A 22920-nucleotide genomic window follows, 5' to 3' on the forward strand; every position below is an offset into this window, starting at 1 on the left:
TCTCTCCCTCTCTCTCGCTCTCTTCTCCCATCAAACACACTCACACGCGCGCGCGCACACACACAGACACACACACGCACGCACGCACGCGCACACACACTGTTCCGTAAGTTGAGAGAACAAACTCGCGCTTTCTCTCTAATTAAATTGAAATTACGCGAGATTTCGTCACGGAAGAAAGACACCCAGAGAAATCTCGATATTAATTTCCAGTGGCGATCAAACGTGTGAGAAGAAAAAAAAGGGGGCGGGGGGGAGGAAGAAACGGAAGAAGTAAATATAACGAGCTGGAGACCCACTTTTTCAATTTCAATTAATTCTCGCGATATTAACAAGCATTAGAAAAACAGATTTACAGCTGGCCAAAACGTCGGGAGTAAAAAGCTTAACCGTTCATCACGATTCATCGAGGAATAGCGTGCATCGATCATCGTGAAACACCGAGCGAATCTACGAACTCGAGGGCGTCCTCGGGGCGAGAATCGCCGGACCATCGCCGCTTCCTCGCAACGTGACGCGACGCGACGCGTCGTTCGCGTGATCAGCTCTAATATAGTCTTTTTCCTTTTTTTCCCGCGATCCCTATCGCCTGCTATTTCCATGATACATGGACGTATTTCTCTTACGCGATACGCATCGTTGCATCGTCGTCCCGAGGTCGATTCGTTCGTCGTGTGTTACAAGTTTCGTTTGAGTTAAAGTTCCGTGGAACTGGATCCAATATCAATTTGCTGACGATCGGGGAGACCGAGCCACGGCAAGCTACTCTCCGAAACTGTCATTCTACCTAGGCGATTTAGTCGAGGGGTGGTTCGGTTGGAAACTAAAGCCGAAGCCAGGGGCGGGTAGAAAACCGCGAGCGAGAGGCCACGAGCACGATTAAGCGTAAAGAAAACTATGTCACAGGATATTTGCCGCGTTCCGTTCTCGAACGAAGAAGCTCGACGTTAAGGCTAACGAAATATCGTTGGGTTACTGCACGCAAATGTCGTATACCCAGTTTACGTGAAATTTTGTCGACCATGGAACCACGGGGGAAATACAGGATCGAATTTACACGTTAAAATAAGTAAACATAGGCGAACATACGTATGCACGTCTTGGAGTCGTGGATTAAGGAAAATATTGAAAATGCTTGCCTCGTGTCTAGACACACGCTGCACGCCTTAGCGTCGCCTGCATACCCAGCAATGAAAATCAAGCATAATTCGATCTATGCGACGATTAGAATTTTTCTTTTCCTGTTGCTGGCGCAGTAATGAACTCTGGCGAGTATAAAATACCGATTGTCTGAAATTCTATCCGAGTCATGTCGATCGATGTTATTCACGAGCTTGTGGATAACGTCAAGACACGCTACAGCTGTGTACGCAGTCAATGCTAAAGCGTGTACGTAGCGTAGTAACCGTAAAGTGTGTCGAGGTACGAGGCAGACACTTTGAACACTTTCTTGAATCATTCGTGACACGAGAACTAGAGGACGTAAGAGATATCTCATACGGTTTATCGCGCAGATATTGTACGTTACATTTTAAAACTTTTCTGTGCCACAAATAGTTGTCGACTGTTTCTTTATGCCGTATAAAAATCATATTTCCCGTGACGAATTTAGAAGTTTAAGTAGCAGTTAATTAGTTCGAACCATACTAAATTCCACCTCATTAAATAGCACTGTCATGACCAGTGATACATGTGTCTACGTACGTAGATTTTTTGGATCTATTTAGTAGAAAATAAAGTTATAGACCGATACCTTTCTCGTTTTATGTTTCTAAGGTGGAGCGATGCAAAGGTATCTATTTAATTAGAAATCATTGAACTTTTAGTTCTTACGATGTTTACGTCAGGTATACTCGCAAAAAGTTGGCAAATTTGTCTTCAACGATGAGCATTCTCGTCATAGAGAAAAGATATCGCTTTTACTGCTGCTTCTTTACCTCTAGGTAAGACATTTAAGTGGAACAAGGAACATATTGGAAATTGTAACGCGTTTTAGAACGATAGTCGACGTATTAGATATCTGTCTCCTAAAAATAAATCAAATTTTCAATTTCTAATTTTTTCCTTCCAAATATCGATTGTGCATTTTGTTTGCCAATTAGTGGAACCTTGAATCCTGCAAGTAGTATCAACGAATCTTTAAACGATAAACGATAGACGATAAAAATAGAAATTATCCAAAAAAACGATACAACTGGAAAAATTTGTCATTCCGCCATAATTTAATTTCGATTCTACGGCAAGTGCGCTTACTCGACTGCGCTACTGCCACTGTCGAGTATACTTGTCATCGCTGAAAAATAATCGCTGAAACTCACGGCTGTACGCTTTCAAAATGGAATGAAACGCTAAAAGGGTTGAGAGGGGTTTTTTTCTCGAAAGCGCTAAAGGTGGGCATATAATATATTTGTACAGTAACCTATCGATATATGTATACGTGTGGGTTAAATTTACATAGTCAATTTGGGCAACCGGATAAAACTGGGCTGGGAAGAAACGAAGAAACGGAGAAACGGAGAAACGAAGAAACGAAGAATGAGAGAAGGACGCTGATAGATAAGAATAGAGTACGCGATAGTGGGTATAATTTGAAATAGCGCGGCGGCCCGAACACTTGCCACAACGTCCTTGGCACTTTGCGAGAAGGTTGGTCGCGGTGGAAAACGCAGACTTGAGACGCGGGGCAGCAATTTTAGCGGAACGCAACCGAGCGGCAGTTGTGCAACAGCCACACTTATCTAATATGTGCGCAATTCACGTAAGGCTGAAATAAAACCGGGACAAAGCTCGCCGCCTTCGAGCGTTCTTTTCTCCATTTCGAATACCTTACCTAAGTAGAATATTTTGTACACGGGCGAACCTTGCCGACTCGATTACGTCTGTTCGTAACCTGTACGGTACTGTACGGTACTGTACGCCACAGGTGTATCCTCTCCGCGTATAGGAAAGAAATGCCGCATTGTAAGTACGAAACGAAGAATTAGTGGAAAAATTAGTGGTCAGGTTACAGGAAAGTTAACAACAGCATACTATTTCTTTTCACGACTGAAACGGTTATACAGCGAAATTCAAGGGACGTTTAAAACTGATACGCTAGGAATCTTGGTAAATGCGGTACTAAAAATTTGTTACCATATCGGTAATAGTCATCTGTACTGTAGCAAGTATATATGGTAGCTAGATATTTATCGCGTTTATTGAATTATAGGCCACTTTGTAAAATCGTGTCACTTTCTACTCTTCTTATTTTATAAACTTTGCTTGTTCGCCACGGTACGTTAGTGTTACGTACAGATTCCCTTTTTCGTCACTGCCAAATAACCGGCTAGGTAACCATTAACGCGACGGTGTTTTCTTTATCGAAATCGAGCATTTCGCTAATTCTCGGACGCTCTGTTAGAGCGAAATGGTGTTGTAGGAGAACCGTGTTGTACAGGGGGATACCTCCGTCTCTTTGCCTCTACCGTAGTTTCCTTTATCGTAGGCTCCTTCTTTCGCTCTGTGCGTCGTCGCCTTGCCGTTCTCTCTTTTGCCTAATAACTCGCTTAATAATGGGCTGCCCTAGGAAGAGAAAAAATACATTTCCTTGGAATACAAGGCGCGCGTTAACCTCCCGAGCGGCCATGCTCCCTACAAAGGATATTGATTTTCCGACGTTTAAGTTGTTCCTTGTCATTCAATGTGGCATATTCGTGACGATCTCGTGACAATTTACAGATTGATAAATACCGTTTGGACGGATAAGTGACACTTTCTCCTGTATGATAACTTAGCGATTGCACGCCATCGAAAAAAAAGAGGAAAGAAGAAAAGAAGGAAAGTCAAGTACGATGAGGTATGCCTGCCGCGGTTATCACCGGGTGACGACGCTTGATCGAAATTTCCTCAAAGATTTCGTGTTTCTTCTCTAAATAGCTGGTCGGCTGATTTTTCCTCCCTGTTTGATTATTATCTTATTATCATATTATATAATATATATTTGAATGGACATGTGAAACAAAAAAATATATACATACCTTGCCAAGGTATATATATATATATATATATATATATATATATACACGCTTTGCCCAGTCAAATAGATGGAAGGAATATCGAAAGATAGATGAGAAGGATATCGAAGAAAAGACGCAAATTCGGTCATGTAACAAAGTTACAGACGGTTTTCAGGCGGTAAGTTGTCATACGTGAAAAGTGCTCGGTAGACTGTGTGTTTGGGAAAAGCTGACGTAAATATCCGAGTGGGAAGTCATCGATCGATTCGTGCGAAGCAATTAATCAAGTCGGCCGCCGACAAAATGATGCCTGGTAGAAGAGTTTTCAGCGTTCTTGTCTCGAGCAAGATCCGCGAGATTGAAATGGCAGAGCGCCAGTTCTAATTTATTGGCCTTGCAGGTACTTTTAATACATGAACTTTTGGCCGATTTTTCGCCCGGAAAAGGGGACGAAGGGTCTTCTCTTCCGACGAGAACACGCTAGACGCTTCCCTCGCTGTTTCCACCTTTGTACCCGTCCTCTGTATCTCTCCCCTTTTCCCTTCTCGATACTGTTACCACGCTATCACGTACTTACGTGCGCAGTGTGCAGCGTGCAGTGTGTATCGCACGCTTACATACAGGTACACGCGTGCTTTCACAATTTCACCACTGTTGCGATGATTGAATTTTACGAATTTTAGTGTTAGCTTCGAAGGTGTTTATCGCCGACTTTTATAACAATAACATCGAATGACGAGCAAATGAAACTGTTAAATGAAACTGTTCAATGACGACGTTAATCGACATGTATCGATATTGCTCTTCTCCCTTTTTCCTTTTTCTTTTTTCCTTTTCCTTTCTTTTATTACTTCTCGACAGTGTGACCTGCGTTCGAGCCATTTTTTAAGGAAAATTTAAGCGAACAAAAATGTTTCCAGCTTTTTTCAACTTGTATTAGTAACTTCTATATATATGCGCGCGCGTGTGTGTGTGAACTTGTACGGTAAGGCAACTGATTCGGCTCGTCGACTATTTACTAGTGTCGCGAAGGATAAGAACGATTATCGTTCGTTGAAAGTTTCTCTTACGAGCATATTAGCAACGATATATCAGCGATGATGATGGTAAATTCGTGTCGAAGCTGCTGCCCGAAACGAATTTTGCAGATTTCATTGATACGCGGGGCGCGCGTCCCCGTGCGTCACCGCTCGAAACGCGTTTCCACTCGCTGCTGTAAATCGAGTACATCGCGCGAGCCGTCGAATCGAGATAACGTCGTGACGAACGAGCCACGTTCGCGAATCCATTAAATACACACCGAGTTCGATAGATGCCGTGCGGAAACGAGCCGATTCGTATTAACGGTCTACGTCTTTGCCTCGATAAACTGCTGCCAAGCTTTGGTTCCAGTCCAGACGATAGGCTGTTTTCTTCGAAGGTCATCAGCTTTCGGCATCGATGCACACACACACGCGCTGGTTTATCAAGCGCGGAGATCACGACGCAATATCCCCGGGAGGTGTGCAATTTTCTATGCATTCGTCACTGAGAATTACAAATTAGAACGGCGTACCGTTCGTAGAATTATCAGCGTTAATTCGTCGAATCGACCCGCGGCAACAGCTTGCAGTCCGTTTCGCGTGATTTTTCAATCCTCGCGGAACGAATAACCTCGTGAAACGGGGCGACTGAAAGTTCGTAAATACACGTGGTGGTCGCGTTTGTCCGTGGCTCTTTATCTGTGGACGCGCGATAAGTTTTCCTGAAATGGCGTAGACGAACGCGGGAAAGGCAACCTCCTAATCAAGGATACGTGTCCGTTTGAAAGTTTTTTGCAATTCGATGCTCTAGCTGCAATAGCTGCTCTCGGTACTCTTCAATTACGTGTCCACTCGAGAATGCATACGTAAAAAGCTCGTTTCCGCTCTCGGAGAGTGACTCTCGTGTACGGTACGTGGGGCTCTCCACATCCGACGAATTTCCTTCGATTCGATTTGTACTCTGTTTACGTTACATGTATATTGGGATTTTTGGATCTTGGATCCAAAGTTCACTCGGACCCGCACTCCCATGTCAGAGACCGATGATTTTGTACATGAATATGTTTGAAATTCTCTGACACTCTCTCGATACCGACTGCATCGACAAATTTTACTCTCGACGACGACGACGACTCCCCATAGTTGTTATACTGTCCGAAAGGTAGGATATCTAGCTTTAACGTTACCGCCTACGTTCTAGAATTCCGCTGTGTTGTATCGAAACGACTCTCGTTGCCCGAGGAGACAAACGGTGTCGTCCCTGTAATTGACTAGCCAGCGATTCCGCGTTTCGAAAGGAATAACTTTACCGAGGATACTAGGCGAAAGAAACGAGCCTGTACGATATCGGTTAATGGAGCGATGCCTTCGGGGATGCTAGATATTATCGTCGCTTCGACCCCGTTAGATTTATTTCCACGCGTCGCCCCTTTCAAGCAGAATAAGCACATTTACCCTCCGCGAGCTGCCTGGATTTCAGAATTCACCCTTCTCTCTACCTCACCCTTTTCACTCTCTCTCTCTCTCTCTCTTTCTCTCTATACCGACATCTACCCCCTCCCCCTCTGAGACTCGACGACTCTAATCGTGCAAATAACGTTACTCCATCCCTGAGTTACTCGTACCCTTCCCTCCCCCCCTCCCGCCCCCAACAAATCGATTCCAGCTACCGATCGCTGTTCCCGTTTCTTCTTTGCTTCCGTTGCTTCGATTCCACGGCCCTCCTCTCTCGGAATTGCGCGACAGCTGATATTCTAGCCACGGCCCTCGAGTCGATACTAAACCAACCGGTCGCCTAATAACCTACCAAGGAAGTTGCTTCCGCGATTCTTCCCCGCGGCCTTGTTTCACGTCTGTTCGACGAAACATCGTCTCTCGTCGTTGCATATCCGTGCAACTGTTCGATCGATAATCGAACGTTTCTCCTAGACAGCGCTCCAACTGCAAAGATAAAACGATGCTTTCCTCTTATCGTACAACGTGCTACATACATATACCGTGGTGTAGAATTTGAACGAGCAACAGGCCATTTTGGTAAATAATTACTACGTATAATAGCTTTAGACTTTGTTTTTCCCTCCACTGTTTATCAGTTTCCGCAGCTGTTGTTACGTTTCCGGAACAATATATCGATATGAAAATCATATGCTTATGTCTTAAGCTGCCGATTATGCATCCGTTTAGCACCGTTCCGTTCAGCGTTCGCCCCGATTATTTTTAATCGGGAATTTTCATAGCGGGCTGGCGAAGGCAAAACGTGGAAGGAGGGTCGAAGAAAAAGATGCGAACGCGCTCGTTCCTCTTAGTTAAAATGCCGTCGCGTCGGCGTAGGTGCTGGTGCGCGGCCCAGCGTACCCGGCTGGATTCGATGATCGATTCTCAAACCGTTGGCTGGCTACCGCCGCGTGCGCCGATGGCTTCGGAATATTTAAAGCGGCTGTTGCGTGCGTACGCTGATATGCATATCCAGCTAGGGACGTCGATCGATCGTGCAAATTAGAAAATCCAATTTGCCGGACACGGAGAAACGCGCGTAATCAATGTTCCCCTCGATTTCCTCGTTACCTTCGACCACCCTCGTCGGTCTTTCTTTGCAGAGTGTAGCCTCGCACGCGCGCACGCCGATTCGCGCGTTATTTCGCCATTGACAAGATTTTTGCCAACCGATTCGTCTACCGTGGTCGCCAGGAATTATTCGACAAATTATTCGAATAATTCGTTCAGTGCGTGTCACTCCGCTTAATGTCCTGATATACGTCGAGATTGGTCATTGGTCGATACACCTTATCGTGCAAAAAGTATTTGCACGCTTGGTGCAATCCGATCGAAACATTGATTATATTTTCAACGTTACACCGTTTTATTTCTTTAACCGACTGCGCAAAGGCAGAGGTTATCATATACACAATGTATATTATTTAACGTATGTTAGTATCGACTAGTTGCGCGATCGATAGATCGATCGGATCGGATGTTACCCCATCCGGTGGTCCAGTTTTCAACAATTTTGCATTTAATTACATTTTCTCTTTACCGTTAGCCTAACTTTACTTCGTAACGGTGAAAAGTAGGAAACAAAAGTATTTTCCTAAAAATCTGAACTCGAAGCGCGCTAACAAATATGCAACAGCGGCGAGTAAAACTTACTTGCTTGCTAAACGGCATATAAAATATGTGTAGCTGTTACAACGACAATACGTCGCAACGTTTACGCAGGTAACGTAAAATTACAAGTACTCTTCTGTTCTTGATTCTGAGAAAGTCCTTGATTCTACGAATTCTTCTACCAGTGCACGCATACAACGATTGTTAACTCTGTCGTTAACTCCATTAACGTCATCTTTACAATAACGGATGCTATGCAATTATAGGCGAAAATAGGTTGCCGTGTTTTCAACGTTTCGTATCATTCCTTGTAATCCATTAACTATCTTATTAACTCTGTTAACTCGCTTCGCTATATATCTAACGCGCTATTTGGTGAGTAAATAAGTTCTCTCGATCCTTGTTGTACATTCGTATAAGTAAACAAAAAATTAAATATAAAGAAAAAGTATAAAATGATTGTATACTTTCCGTTTCCAGGGTAACGAAACTTTGAGATTGGTATTTAGAAAACAAACTTGTTTTTCTCTCTTTCCTTTTCGCGGTCGATCGCGATCGATCGAGAAAAACATAAGCGAGCAACACCGATAACAACGAGACAATTTCCATGGAAAATAATTCATAGGAACGGTAAACGGGGACGATGATAATCCGCGACACACGCGCATAATCCGCGTTTTTCTCTGAAACATGCAATCGGTGCTATCGTTTTTCGCAGCCTCGGACGACGCGACGGAAAATTTCTTCGCGACTGTTTATACGGAGGAGCGGGTTAAACGCAACTTAAACAAATGGAAATCGTACGTATCGTTGGCAATTTCTTTTTTCTAATTTTCGGTAGAAAATCTATTTTATGGCATTTATTATACGTATGACTATGAACGAATGGAGAAGGATTTTTATTTCATTTGTTTGTTTTATTTCTTTAAAATTGACCTATCAGTGGGCGTTGCGCACTGCTCAGGAATTATTAACGGCTAACTAGTTAATACGGCTAAATAACGACGTATAAAACATAGTAGAAATATGGATAAACTGATGTACGTATAAAAGAGTGGTGAAAACGGCGATGGAAACATACGATGAATATAAACGAAGAAAGCGTCTAATCTTAAATATATATATCGAATGATATATTTACTACGTAGTCGTTTATAGTCTGAGGTTGGCCTGATTTTTCTGCAAGCGTCCTAATACTTATGAACGAGGGTGTACAATGTATGTAAACTCACGATCACGATCACGATCACGATCACGATCACGACATGAACCACGCATTTCCGAACAAGACGAGCGTTTTCTCGCACGCATTCAGAAAATCTGTGAAACAAGCAAGGTTTCTAAAGAAATTCCTGAGAAACGTGTTCAAGGTTGGAGCGGTGTTGGCAGACCGAATTTGATTAACATTTTTTAAAGGAATCTTTGTCTTCTTTGAACGCCCTCTCACCAGGTGTTCGCCCCCCCCCCCATCTTCCTTTGGACTTGCTTCACGGGCATTAATTAACCCCCGTGACGAAAGTGGCGTTGCCACCTTTTGAAACCTTCAAAGGGCCAACCTTCTGTCTTCAAACGAATTCTGGTTGAAAAGGGAGCCACGGCATCTTATCGACCGATAGGCGGACTGATCTTCGGCCAAGTCTAATCCTTCGGAAAACTCGTTGCGCTCGGAATGCCGCGCGCAACCAATGTCGCGAACGCAGCCTCGGCGCAGCCGAGATACGACGCGAACAGTCGAATCTCCCTTGTTTCTCCGATAAACGAAAATACTTTGGCAATGATCGGCGGACATCTGGCACTGGTCGACGAAGCTGATAACTAACTAGGGGAGAGGGCGAGGATCGGAGGGAACTGTGCAAAAGTTTTCTCGAGTAGCCGCGGCAAACTCGATCGGCGTAAAATAATTACTTGAAAAGTTCGAAAGGGGACAAGAAGAGAGAAAAATGTCGGGCGCACAATGGCGCACAATGGCGCACAATGGCGCACAATGGCGCACATGCCCGAGCATTTAATGAGCTTGAAGATTTCTCAAAGAGGCCACGGCTAAAGTTCCGATCTGCCCTACTGAAATTAATGAGTTTGCATCGGCTAACAAGGTAACGCTGGTTCCTAATTGAACGTCGTATCGAAGATGTTCGTTGTTAAGGATATGCAGACAGCGATTGAAGCACGTACGAGCAAGCGAACGGAACGACTCGTGCGAATCAAGAGAGAACCTGTCCGTCGTCGGAGCGAAAGAACCGATGCAGCTACTGTTACCGGTGTCCGTGCTACGCGTGAACCATTGTCCAGGCTTGTCTGTAATTTCACTTGTGGTACGTACGGGGTCGAGCAGATTCTATACTAGAAAGAGAGACCCAGTATAACGAAATTGCGTCGTTGAAAACACGGAGTTTCAAAATTTGCGCCTACGTAAATACGATCGATGGTCGGCTGGACCAGGATTGGACGATTGGAACGTGTGAAAATAACTTGAAAACGAGTAATCAAATTTTGTGGTCCAAGGCCTGTTTTTTGGCCAGAAGATAGAACTCGAATCGAAAACAGTTTGAAATTTCAGCGGTACTTGATATAATGAAATAAACAGCTTTTACAATTATCGATGTCATCTATACGCTTGCCTAGCCGAGAATCAAGCAAATCTACGTATGCTTGGCAAATTTTCAAACTGAATTTCTTCGAAAAGCAAGCTTCCAACGCGACTTTGTTATTCTCGATTTTGACGTCTGATTTCCAGCTATAGAATCTATATAGATTCCCCTGATCCGATTTGTACGATGAACTTGGGATGTACCATGAACCTGTACGAGATGAAACCGTACGCGATAGGATGATACGCATCTAACCGTTTGCTCGGTCGCCTCTGCAAACGGAATTTTTCCAAATTTCCGTCCCTTTGACGCAGCCATTAACCACCTTAAATTAAATTCCGCCAGCAAGTTGGTAAAATACCGTGCGTTAACGTAGCTACGAACAATGTTGCAATTTCCACTGTTTCGAGGCAACGAATGTTTGCGGCGAATCCAAAGTTTCAAATTAAAAGCGTGTTTTCCTTATGCCAGCCTTTGCCAAACTTTGGCCTTTTTCACTTTGGCTTCGAACCACGTGTCTTTCGACTTTATCTACTTTATCTCGCATAGCGTTAAAAATGCTGTGGTTCGCGAGAATGTCCGTACGCAAGACATTTTGATATTTCGTTGGTACTATAACGAGGCGCAATTGGCACGATTATATCGCTAAAAATTTGCATCTAACGCGGAGATACACGTACATAGCAGTGGCAAGGAAACTTTACTTGAAGCGCGTATAAAATGTGTTAAAGTGGTTATTATACGATTGCCTGTTTAAATACTTTTGCCATCTCTAAAAAGTATATACGCTGTCGGTGAAAAGTATCTGGTTCGGTAGAAACGCGTTTTCCCGTTTCCCGTTCCAAGGTGTCAAGATTCGTCGACGCTCTATCGTATATCGTCGTCGCCTTGCGTCGCTGCCTTGCGTCGCGTTCAAAAGGATAAAAGGATAGAAATCTCGTAGCGCAAAGTGCCGTTCTACGAGAAATCGGGTCTTTTGGGGAAAACGATGAAGAAACCTGGAGAACCTCCTGGTGGACTTTTTACTCGCGCTTACGAGTCCCCGTTCTCGTGATCGTCGTAATTCCTCCCCGGTATGCTCATGGACCAGATTAATGTTTATTCGTTTGAAGCTCGCGTTACCGTTGAAATTATTCTTTCGATGCGCGAAAGAAAAAAACCGGGCCCGACTAAGGCGGCTTAAACGTGATGGACGGATCAGAGGATTAAGGGATTAAATCAAGTTCTGCCGGCTGGAAAGTTTGCGAGATAAAAGAATAGAGAAAATGGAATTCGAAGTAGACGACTCTCTTCGGATCCCCTCTTCTCTCGAGCGGAAGCGTGCCTCGATTATTAGGAACCAATTAGAAATAATTTTCCCTCCGTGTGCAACGCGGTCGCCGCATCTCCACTGACATTCGGAAACGGAGCAAAGTTACTTGGCGGAGGAAGTTTCGTGTTCGCAACTATCGATAATGGTTGTTCGATGAATGGAAGATCCGTGTCGCGCTTCTTCGGCCGTATCGTTTAGCTGCAAAGCGTAAACGGCTCTGAGAACCGAGGCTCGTTTTTCCTCCGAAATTGTTGTCGAAGCATAAAGTGTACGACTATGACTACATAGTGTGTAATAGTGTGTAATCCGAGTGAAATCCGAAAGCAATTTGAAAATGTAGGTTACGAGATTCGTCGAAGTTATCGAAGGAAGCATATAGGTAATCGGCAAAGATTATCAAAGCATTTTAATTTCACGCCAAGTTAATTACTGACGCCGTGATCGTTCGAGTTGGCACGCACTTTTCTCGCTCGTCGGTCTTTACCCTCCGAATCGAATTAATTCGAACCGAATGTGCGAACCGCACGCGCCAACGAAGCATATGTCTTTACGCGAGTCGATGGAAAATAGAATCGCATACGCACTGAGATTTTTCGGTTCTCTCGACGTCGTTGCTAGGGAAGAATAATAGGGTGAAAGCAGGTGGAATAATGTTTTCCGAGCATTCGAATCACTCTTGACCGAATGCCAACCGACTTAAGCAATGGGATGGAAGCCAATAAATACTCGGGCTTGCCCGCACTCCATACTCCTACGTCGTGAAAAGAATTCGAAGCAACGAAAGTTGGCTGCTGCTGCCTATTCGAACGAATGTTCCGGGGCTACGGACCTTTCAAACGGAACCTGCAAAGATCGATGTTCGATGACGGTTCGAAGGAAAGCGAGTATCTAACGACCACCGGGTTAATAATATCGATCATTACCGCGAGCAATTTTCTCCTGTAAATGCAAAGAAAGTTTGGCGCTCGCGAGCGACCGGCCGGCCGAGCGCGGCAAACTTTCCTACGATATTAACGACCTTTATCGGCAAATTGCATTACGGGCCATTGGTTCGTTTAACGTTTCACAAATGCTTGGAACGAGTTCGACGCAGAGTATCTTTATTATTGTGTTTTTTTGTGTCGTTTGACGAAAGTTTGGTCCAAGCTTCGCCAAGACTGACCACAATTTTCTTGGTTGGAGCGACTCGTTAGGGGAGTCGCGGTGGATGTTGCGAGAGGAAAACGAGAGGAAAACGAGAGGAAAAGGAGAGGAAAAGGAGAGGACAACGACGGAGCACGGACCTATAAGAGAATATAAAAGAGAAGGGTGGTAGAGAGAAAGTGGTTGATCGATCGAGGGTGATTGAATGGAGGAAGCCGAGAGGAGAACTGCGAGAAACACGCAGGACAAGGAAAGGCGCGCACGACCAACGACGGACGAAAAGCGTGGTATTTGTTTTAGAATTCCTACGCTTTACCGATGTTCGAAGTGGCAAAGCGTTTGAAATCTGAAACGAATGCGCATAAACCTTCATCCGTGGATGCTGGCCGAGAAAAGACAGCTGCGAGCAACGCGATTCTGCGATACACGAAGAGGGAGCGCACGAAGGGAAAACCGAATCACTCGAGCGTGATTAATCATCGTGTCTATCCCCCTAAGGATTATGGAAAGGTGCAGGCCGTTCGGCATTCGAATATCGTAACCTGTTGTGTAACGGCGCGTCTTCTAACGGCAATTCGAACTTTGTTCGTCTTTGCCAAACGAGCAAATTTCTCCGTTGATTTCAGGCCGTAACACTTTTACAACGTTATCTCTGTGGCGGCGGCGCTAAACTTCCAACCACCGTTTTAAGATATTCATTTTGTTTTTATCGGTTTGAATTGGAAAAGGCAGATAGAGAGGATAGAAAGTGAAAACGAACGAGTTTCGTGCTCGCTTTAGGATTGTCTTATGGGTATGTTTCTTTCGATCAAGCCGATTAGACTTCCCTTCGCTCGCTCTGTCCTTTTCATATTTAAGTATATGTACTTGATTTGCCTGGCCGTTAAGCGTCTGGCTCGAGGCCAGGTTTTCCGCCACTTATCGACAGTTTACCGTATTTCGTTTGAAGCGGCAATTGCGATGTAGCGTCGCTGGGAGTTAGAGATTGTAACCGCGATACGTACAACGAAATTACCCCGAACAACAAGAACAGCGCCAAACAGCGACGTAAATTTTGCACCGATCTTTTTCCTTGCTGCTTGCTGAGGTAGTGGCGCGGCCGGTGGCTACAGCTTTGTTAGGATGTACCGAGGGCAAATCCTAGGTGGTTTGTCGTTGCATTACCGTTTCGCAGACATTGCAGCCCTACTTGCGCGGCGGGTCGAGCTGAATGTAGATCGTTGACATGGCTGGCTGACTGCGTAGTAGATCATCCGCGGCACGAGCCGCCGTACCCTCTATTCAGAACTTGCTTACAGAGCGCTGACAGTCACGAGTAATCTCGTTAACTAATCTCCTCGAGATCCCATGAATACTTTTTTTGGCCGCCGCGCCCGGCCGTTGAAGCGCTGAAACGCTGAAACGCTGAAACGCTGAAACGCGGGAACGCGAAAACGCGAAAACGCGAAAACGCGAAAACGCTGAAACGCGGGAACGCGAAAACGCGAAAACGCGAAAACGCGAAAACGCGAAAACGCGAAAACGCGAAAACGCGAAAACGCCGAAACGCGAAAACGCGGAAACGCGGAAACGCTGAGACGCGCGTGCGCGCATACGAGGCACGTCGCTCGTTTTTTACTTTCTTTCTTTCTCCGTTATCGGTCGTTCCGGCTTGGGAATTTTTCAGCTCTTCGAGTCGCTTCGATTTAATTGCTAATTAAAAGCAAGCAGATAACGCCACGGATTCTTCCCCGTATTTCCATACGTTTAAGCGGCTTTTTTGGTCGAGCTGCCGTCTACAGTTCGGATATTCCATAAATGTCGAAAATAAATAGTCGCGAGTAAACACGAACGAGAGGATAAATTTAGTGGGCAGGAGCGGTTCAAAGCGCAACTCTGCCCCCTTCGTTGCGCCTCTCCTCGTTCTTTCTGATTGTATATTTGTATATTTGTATATTTGTATATTTGTATATTTGTATATTTGTCTCCTTCCGCCTCTTGCATCGAACATGCCTCGCGCTCCGCGCATTTTCCAATCCAGGCGGAACGCCACACAACCAACAGTTTACCTTATTTTCGCATTTAAAACATACTTTATTCGCATACTTTAATTCGCATACTATAACAGCTGACGAAAAGAGGTTTGTACGGATACAGTGTAATTGTAAAGGCCGACGATTCGCTGCTGTTTCGTCTGTTGTCTCTTCGATATTCGCGACAGTGGTCGAGCAAGAGAAAACGAAAGAGAGACGAAAGAGCGTACAGGCAGGGTAATAAGGATAAGATGGGTGAAAAAGTCAGCATCGTTCTATTCGACTGGCAGTTGCCTGGCTCCTACCTTTAAACGTAACTGCCGTTGCCTCGAAGACCTTTTAACTTTATTGGCCGCAAAAGCGGCAGCTGTCGATTTCTTTAATTTCTATATACTTTCTAAGACTCCTTGGCTATTGATTTCTTTACAACCACACGGCCAACTGTCGACGAGGCAACGGGCGTGTAAACCTTCGTACGCGAGTGCAACGCGTACATTTTTGGCTTCGGTTTGCTAGCTTTTGCTGCCGAATTTCTTTTTCCAGTGCGAAATTAGTCGTGTTCAGGCACGTTCGATCAAATTCCAATCTCCGTGTTGTTGGAAATGCCGCGTATTAGGCGTGTTCCGTCTGAAAGAAATTTCGATGTAAACAGGATGCAGCAGCAATCTTTTAGAGGAATGGAAGATGAGAGGAGGAGTGAGATGAAAGGCCGCGTAACGCATAGTTGGTTCTCCTACCGACGTTTTCCCTATCGAGAAACGACGCGCAACCCTTGCGGACACGCGTACGCGAGCACAAATTAAAACGCGCCGTGCAACCTGCAATATGGATAAGCGCGTAAATAGAGCGTTAGGACTCGTCTCCACCGAACCAACAACCAGCAACCTTTTGCCGTTGATCTCGTGTTTGTTGAAAAAATCGCCGCGTGTTGTTGCAGCGTGGACAAAATATTCGTAAAAGCTGTTGTTTCTTGGAAACGCTTGTGGAACACGCAGCGACCAGAAGCGACAAAAGCTGCTCGTTGTTGCTTCAGCGCAGACGAACCGTGACGTCGCGTTGCTTTACGTTCGATGGTAGGACGTCGGATGCGGATGTTGTGAGAAAAATCTCTTCCTCGTTCGGAGTCGACGAGCACGCTATGTAGCCTGTTGCGATTCTTCCGAAAACCGATCTACCCTGAGCTGCCGGCAGGCGCGACGCTATCGACAGCGTGACAGCGACAGGATGCTCGACGTATTTAAGAAAGTAGCCGCCGCCGAACCTCGATGTGTGTGGTCTCGTATCCGACAATAACAATCTTTTTGGCTGTCTCCGCGAAACCGCGATAGGCATTGCGTCCCTTTTTCTGTTCCCAGGACGATTTATTTATGGAACGAACTGGACGATAGATTTGGATTAATTAAGAATTAGTCGATTGGAGGAATCGAGGAGAGAACAGTAAACGCTAACAAAGAGAGACGATAAGTTGGTCTAACAGAGGAATAAAATACAGCATCCATTGCCATTTTAATTTTCTTCTCTCTTTCTTTTTTTTCTTTTTTCTTTTTACGTCAGTTTACAAAGTAGACGGAAGAAAGCGGAGTATCTTTGAAACGCAAAGATTCACGTTTTTACAACGTTTCTCTCGATATTGAAACGACGGTCTGTTTTAAGTCAAACGTTTTTTTGCTTCCTCGCATCCATGTATATACTATACTTGGACATACTGCAAAACATTTTCTTTTATCTGTATTTTATTTCACACGTACGGAACGTAAAGATCAAAGTTACGCCAGTATTTTCGAGACCGACCGACCCCGTGCAAATACACTACCGTACATAAGTATTTGTAAGTGTGGAAATAATCGGAAAAATATGTAAAATATACTTTGAACGTAAATATACTTTGTACGGTGATTCGATTTTCGCCAATCCTTTCATCTTATCTCAGTTGAGAGGTATCGAGAAGAAATATTAAAGAAATACAAAGACGATAGATGAGTCGGCATAAATTAAGCGACCGTTTATTAGAGACAAACATGGAACATGATCGACGCGATATGACACTGCTCGTTTCGGCTTGAGTTTGAGTAGAGCCAGGAAAGGGCAGACTGTAAACGTTGAAAGTTCTTTCTCGATAAAAGCTCGCTTCTACACTGGAACGGAAAGGAAACTAGTTGCTGAAATGGAAAGTTTGTCGCGAAATGTCGAATTCGCCCTTACTGCTTATAGCAAGAAGCAAAGAGTTCACAACGGAGAAACGTTCTTCCATCGTAATGCTGAAAATACGATGAAGATATAAAGGTTTCGATCGAGCTGCGTGATTGCACCGAATACTTGTTGTCGAGATACTTGTGCACAGTAGGGGTACGTGGAAAATAGTGGTAGAATAGGCGCGACGTTGAAAAGCGGTGATAAGCTGGCGCTTATCTCGAGCGTAAAAATACGTAGTGACCCGAGCGATAATTCCTTTCACGGCGACTGATCTCGTCTTTGGCAGAATGGTCTGCGAGAGGCAGATGCCAAGTTTCACGTACGCGTGCAGCACAGCGCCAACGTTATCTAGGTTGCAGGGGTAGAGGAGTACTGTTTCATTTGGTTGGACGGCTGCGGGCCGATATGTTCACGCAGCTGCTCTCATCAACCGTATCAGTGCGAGCAAATGGGAAGCGGGCAGCGTAGAGGGGAAAGGAAACAGTGGCGAACAAAACGGGCACGGTTCTTTGCAAAAATCACAGTCACGCCAATAGCGTTTCGTAATTTTGTCGAGGAAAAAGGTCGTGCGCAGCCCGCTGGGGACAAAGGGTACATTGATGTACGAGGGCGGTCAATTAGCAGTACGTTGACGAAGCTCGTGGTGAAGAACGCAACGCAGACATGTTATTAATTCAGGCAGTAAATCTACCGTTACAAGCAACTGCAATCTTATAACGTTGTATGCAAAAAAACCTCGTACGAAGAATAACGAACGAATTCTGCTTATTAGTTTGCGTTTAGTATATTTTTTATTGCGTCGTATAATTAATTAAAAACGAATATCGTATCGCGAGACGCTCGTAATCGAACGCTTACGTAATACAATAACAAATCGATTATAAAGATAACGACGACTTCGATGAAAAAGAAGCGAAGATGCGGATTATATACGCACATAATATACATAATATAATAGTTTGCGTCGAGTCACGAGTTGCAACAGACGCGTAGCTAGTTGCGAACGAGGTTTCCGCAGAGGCTGTTTATTTGGATTCGGCAAGTATGATACGAAAATAAAGAGATGGATGGCCGATGGATGTAAACTATTGTAAACAGATTGGCAGGCGGCAAGCAACTGTTTGCGACTGTGTCATAAATATACACACATACTTATGTATGGACGGGATCGGACACGCTGCCGCCGACAGTTTTTTTGCGAATATCCCGGAAACTAGAGCCGTACGACAGTTGTACATAGAGGAGAAAGTGATCTTTTTATGTCTTTTTCGGTGCAGACTTACACCCCGAAGTGCTGGCGCGCATTTATGAATCATCCCTATATCGTATCCATCGCTGTTCCACTGCTGGACCTTTCGTTTCGTTTCCTTTCCTTTCCTTTCCTTTCCTTTCCTGTACCTGCTCTTCTTTTTTTCCTTCTCTTCCTCCTGTTCTCTTTTCTTCCTTCCCTTCTTCCTTCTCTCCCTCCTTCCTTCCTTCCTTCCTTCCTTCCTTCCTTCCTTCCTTCCTTCCTTCCTTCCTTTCCGCTTTCCATTAGAGAAAGATGAAATATCGACTACAGCCGGATCCAATAATTACAAACGGCGCGCAGTGCACGCGCGCGTGCACACAATTCCGCGAAGCTTGATTAAAAAGAACTCGGCACCGCGGTGTTGTAACCTTAGTACTTGTTGCAAGAATGCTTTTCCTGTTTCATGGAAAAATTAATACCTTGTCCGAATCGCGTCGTATCGATGACGAAGCCATTCGACGAGAAATTGCTCGAATTACTCGAATCGAGGAGATCGACCGACCTTCGAAAGTCCGCCGATCGAACGTAAATTAGCACCCATCGAATTTCCCGCTACTTTTTCATTACTACAATGTCCCGATATGCGCGTTCGACGCTATAGGTTGATAGTAAATCAACCCTGAAAGAATTTTTGCTCTTGCGTAGATCTTTCGGTTTCCGAGAAATCGATCGAGAATTTCTGTTGTTGCTGCGACAATTTCTTATGCCTTTTAAACGTTTTTGTCGCGATTTCCATCCGTATTTGTATTATACAAATAATACAAGTAACACAAATAATAGAAAATTGTAAAGACACGCAGCGCCACTATGACGAATAAAAATAACGAAGAATTTACCAGAGTAAAGTACAAGAATTTAATATTAAAAAAGGCATAATATAAACGTTAAAAGAATTTGTATAAAGAACATGTATAGACATAGAAAAGATGTATTAGTTTCTCAAGAACAAACGGCCATGCAGACAAATCCTTTTGGGGTTGTTTTACCATCGACTTGAAGCATGCAACGCACATCCGACACGTTCGAGATTTGACGGTTTTGCTTGCCGTCGTAAGACAGATATCCCCGTTGTAAGATGGATAAGCGGCGCTATTTCGTCGAACGTAGACAAGGCTCGAAAGGCGAGTGAAAGAGAAAGAGAAAAAAGAGAAAGAGTAAGAGATGGGACAGTCGGCTTGACAAAAGGAACCATATCGGTGAGACGATAGCAGCGCGATCACGAAAACTTTCTATTTTAATTTCTGTGAAATAAATCTTTCGCCAACGCGATTCTGAGATTTTTTTTAACTAAAGCGAGACCAAAAACACGATCATATAACTAGCAAAATATTTTCTTATCTAATGACGTTAAGTTATTTTCATTTTTTTATCTTATTATCAATTATATCGTGTTTGGCCTTGTCTCGGTGGGAAAAGTCTCGCGAAAACGTAAGTAGTGTAAGTAAGAAAGAAAAGAAGGTAAAACGCGATAACGTAACGATACTCAGCCGTGGAACTTGGGAGGTCGTGTCGTGACCGTTCGGTACAGAGAATATCTGTGGGACGAGCGAGCAACGTCTAGTTCTAGTCTCCTAGCGGTTTTACTTTGGTGAAAAAGCGAATTTCGCGAAAGCGTTACAGATGCATCGGTATCGGTGGTTGTGCATAGTCCCGTCGCCTCTGAATAGCGGCATTTTTGCGAGGAAATATTTTTTACGCTCCGATAGGTTGCCACTCCCATAGAAATCGACCGGTGACGAGCTTTGTGCGTTCGCTCGATCCGGCAGCGTTCGAACGGACGTTCGAACGGTGATTACCCGTTCTCGCAAATACAACCTTCCGGCGCGTATAGTCAACGTAGCGTGGGCGAATAAAACCAGGGTATTAATCAAGGGATTATAAATTAGCTCAACAGCGGCGTCGACGGAGCGGCGGTGGCGGTGGCGGTGGCGGCGGCGGCGGCGGCGGGGCGGCGCGCGGCGGCGGGGGCGGCGGCAGCGACAGTGGCGGCGGTGGCGCGGTATCCTATCGGGCGAAACAGTCTTTCTGGTTTTTACTCGGTTCGCGTGACTTTTCCATCTTTTTTTTTTCGAGAGAGAGAGAGAGAGAGAGAGAGAGAAATTTCAACGTAGCTGAATACGTTTCCGGGCGTAATTTACAGGATTTCCGCGGCGAACCGAACCGAACCGAGTCGTACAGATGTAAACTCGAACGCGAATATCGTTGCGTCTGGCAGCGATTAAAGCTAAAAAGCGGGCGAGCGATCGTTGGCGGGTAGTTAGGGTCGAATGTTTCTTCGTTCTTGGCTGTCCTCCTCCCTCCTGGTCTTCTGTCCGCCTTTCTTTCCTCCTCGTTCCTCTGTTCCATTAAAAAACCAGTTTCCATGCCGGTGTTCAGAATAAATAGTTTGCACGAGGGAAAGAGTTTTCCGCGGCAGCAATTTATCTCGAACGTTACGCAGCTCCATTAAGAGAAGATAGAAACGGCGAGCGACGAGAGAAACTCTTTCAATCCGCAAAAGGTTGTCGACGGTTTAGGATCACGTACGTACACACGTGTAGCCACGTGTACAGATATACACGCGCACAGGTATAAATACATTACGGTGTCTGGTTTGACGGTGGCGAAACCCGCTTCGGCTGTCACCGGTCACTCTGTCTTTGTCTCCTTCCGAGAAATAATTTCTCTTAAAAAAGGAGACTACCGTAAGAAAGAGATCTCATTTACGAATCCGCTTTTCATCCGAGACATCCTCAAAGCGGTCCGCGAAAACGGTAGCTGCAAGAGGAATTTCGTGCACGGCCGACCGATAACGAGCGCACTTTTATCGAATGAAAATTTAATAACGAGGCCGCGTACGACCCTCGATTGTGTTCGCTAAAGTAGCGAAACAGCTTGCCCTGGTAATGCCGTAAGCCGACATTTTTTCGACGGTTAATTGTTGCCGGTAACTTATTTCTCTGGCAGCAGCGTTAACAACGAAAGAGAGGTCGAACCGAAAGGAACGTGGGGTGAAACAGGCTAAATCAGGGTGAAACAGGGTGAAACAGGGTGAAACAGGGTGAAATAGAGGGGGAGAGAGAGAGAGAGAGAGAAAGAGAGAGAACCTCTGCTCGTGCCTCGACTGGCGACAGCAATTAAAGTTACTCTAATTGCAATGACCGTAAGCAGCAACGCACTTCTCCGAGCGAATGCCGTGTTGACGGCCAACGAAATTTCAACGAAATTTCAACGAATTCGTTACTTCTTTCGCATCGGCGCAACGTTTTCCATTGACGGACGACGTCACGCTTAGTGAGCCAAATAGCGATTCTAGCTAATAAAAGATCATACTCTTCAGAGACAACTTTCTACGTAGACAAATTTCTCCGGACACGTAGTAAAGGGTTAATTGACGGTGGTTATTAGCGAAGTTTGGGGAAAACAGAAGAGAAGTTGGAGAAGACAATGTTGGAGGAAATTGGACTTGGAAGCGTGAAAGCGAAGGTTTGGCCCTTTAAAATGACTACGTACGTACACGCTGCACGCTCTTCGTTGCTCGCCGTGTATATTCGTGGAATTTTTACTTCAACTTTAGCAATTTTCGGAGCTTTGAGTTGAAACTTTTATAGAACGTTCTTCGTACTACGTATAATTAAATGAGTAAAGAAACAAAATTGATTAACCATCTTTTACACCGCCCGCTCCCCATTCAGCCAAGACTATAAGCCACAAAACTCTTAAATCCTCTTTATAACTTCAAAGTTCCATTAAACAACAGTTTGCAAAGTTTTGCACCTAGTTTTTACAAGTAGCAGAGAACGGGGCGCGAGTTAGAAAGTGAAACAAAAAATTCAACAACGAATATTAACTTTTGCGCCGAAAACCGAAATGCGTGAGATGAAAAAGTAAGTAACTACCTTTTGAGTACGTCTACCTTAAAATGTCGTTCACTTGGTTAAATTTTTTCGTTACAGAACGAAATCACGCATTAGCCTGTACGAGAAGCATGACAGGCAAAATAATTGACGGTTAATGTTACCGTTTGCCGTAACAGTTGACAGAAACGTTAACTGTTGGCAGTACTCTAGACTCGCGTATACGTATTAACCTATTTACAATATTATCGTAGATAAATGGTATTTGATTGACAGAGCGACGGAAATTATCTGGAACAAAGTTGAGAATTAAGTAGCCGGGAATTACTAAAAGATGATGTTTTCCTAGCTAGAATCACCGCTTCACCCACTGTGAGTTACTCCGCGTGGAAACTATCCTGGTCAACCGATCCGTCTAATGTA

The 22920-nt window shown here is 44.6% G+C and overlaps 1 protein-coding gene across 19 annotated transcripts in view; it reads left to right on the forward strand.

The window, feature by feature from the left end:
• Positions 1–22920, forward strand: part of LOC117237661 (disintegrin and metalloproteinase domain-containing protein 11) — a 72708-nt gene that overhangs the window by 3997 nt on the left and 45791 nt on the right. The gene's annotated exons all lie outside the window — the stretch shown is intronic.

This window comes from Bombus vosnesenskii, unplaced genomic scaffold (genome assembly GCF_011952255.1).
Source record: "Bombus vosnesenskii isolate JDL3184/JDL3185 unplaced genomic scaffold, Bvos_JDL3184-5_v1.1 scf7180000013395, whole genome shotgun sequence".
NCBI lineage: Eukaryota > Metazoa > Arthropoda > Insecta > Hymenoptera > Apidae > Bombus > Bombus vosnesenskii.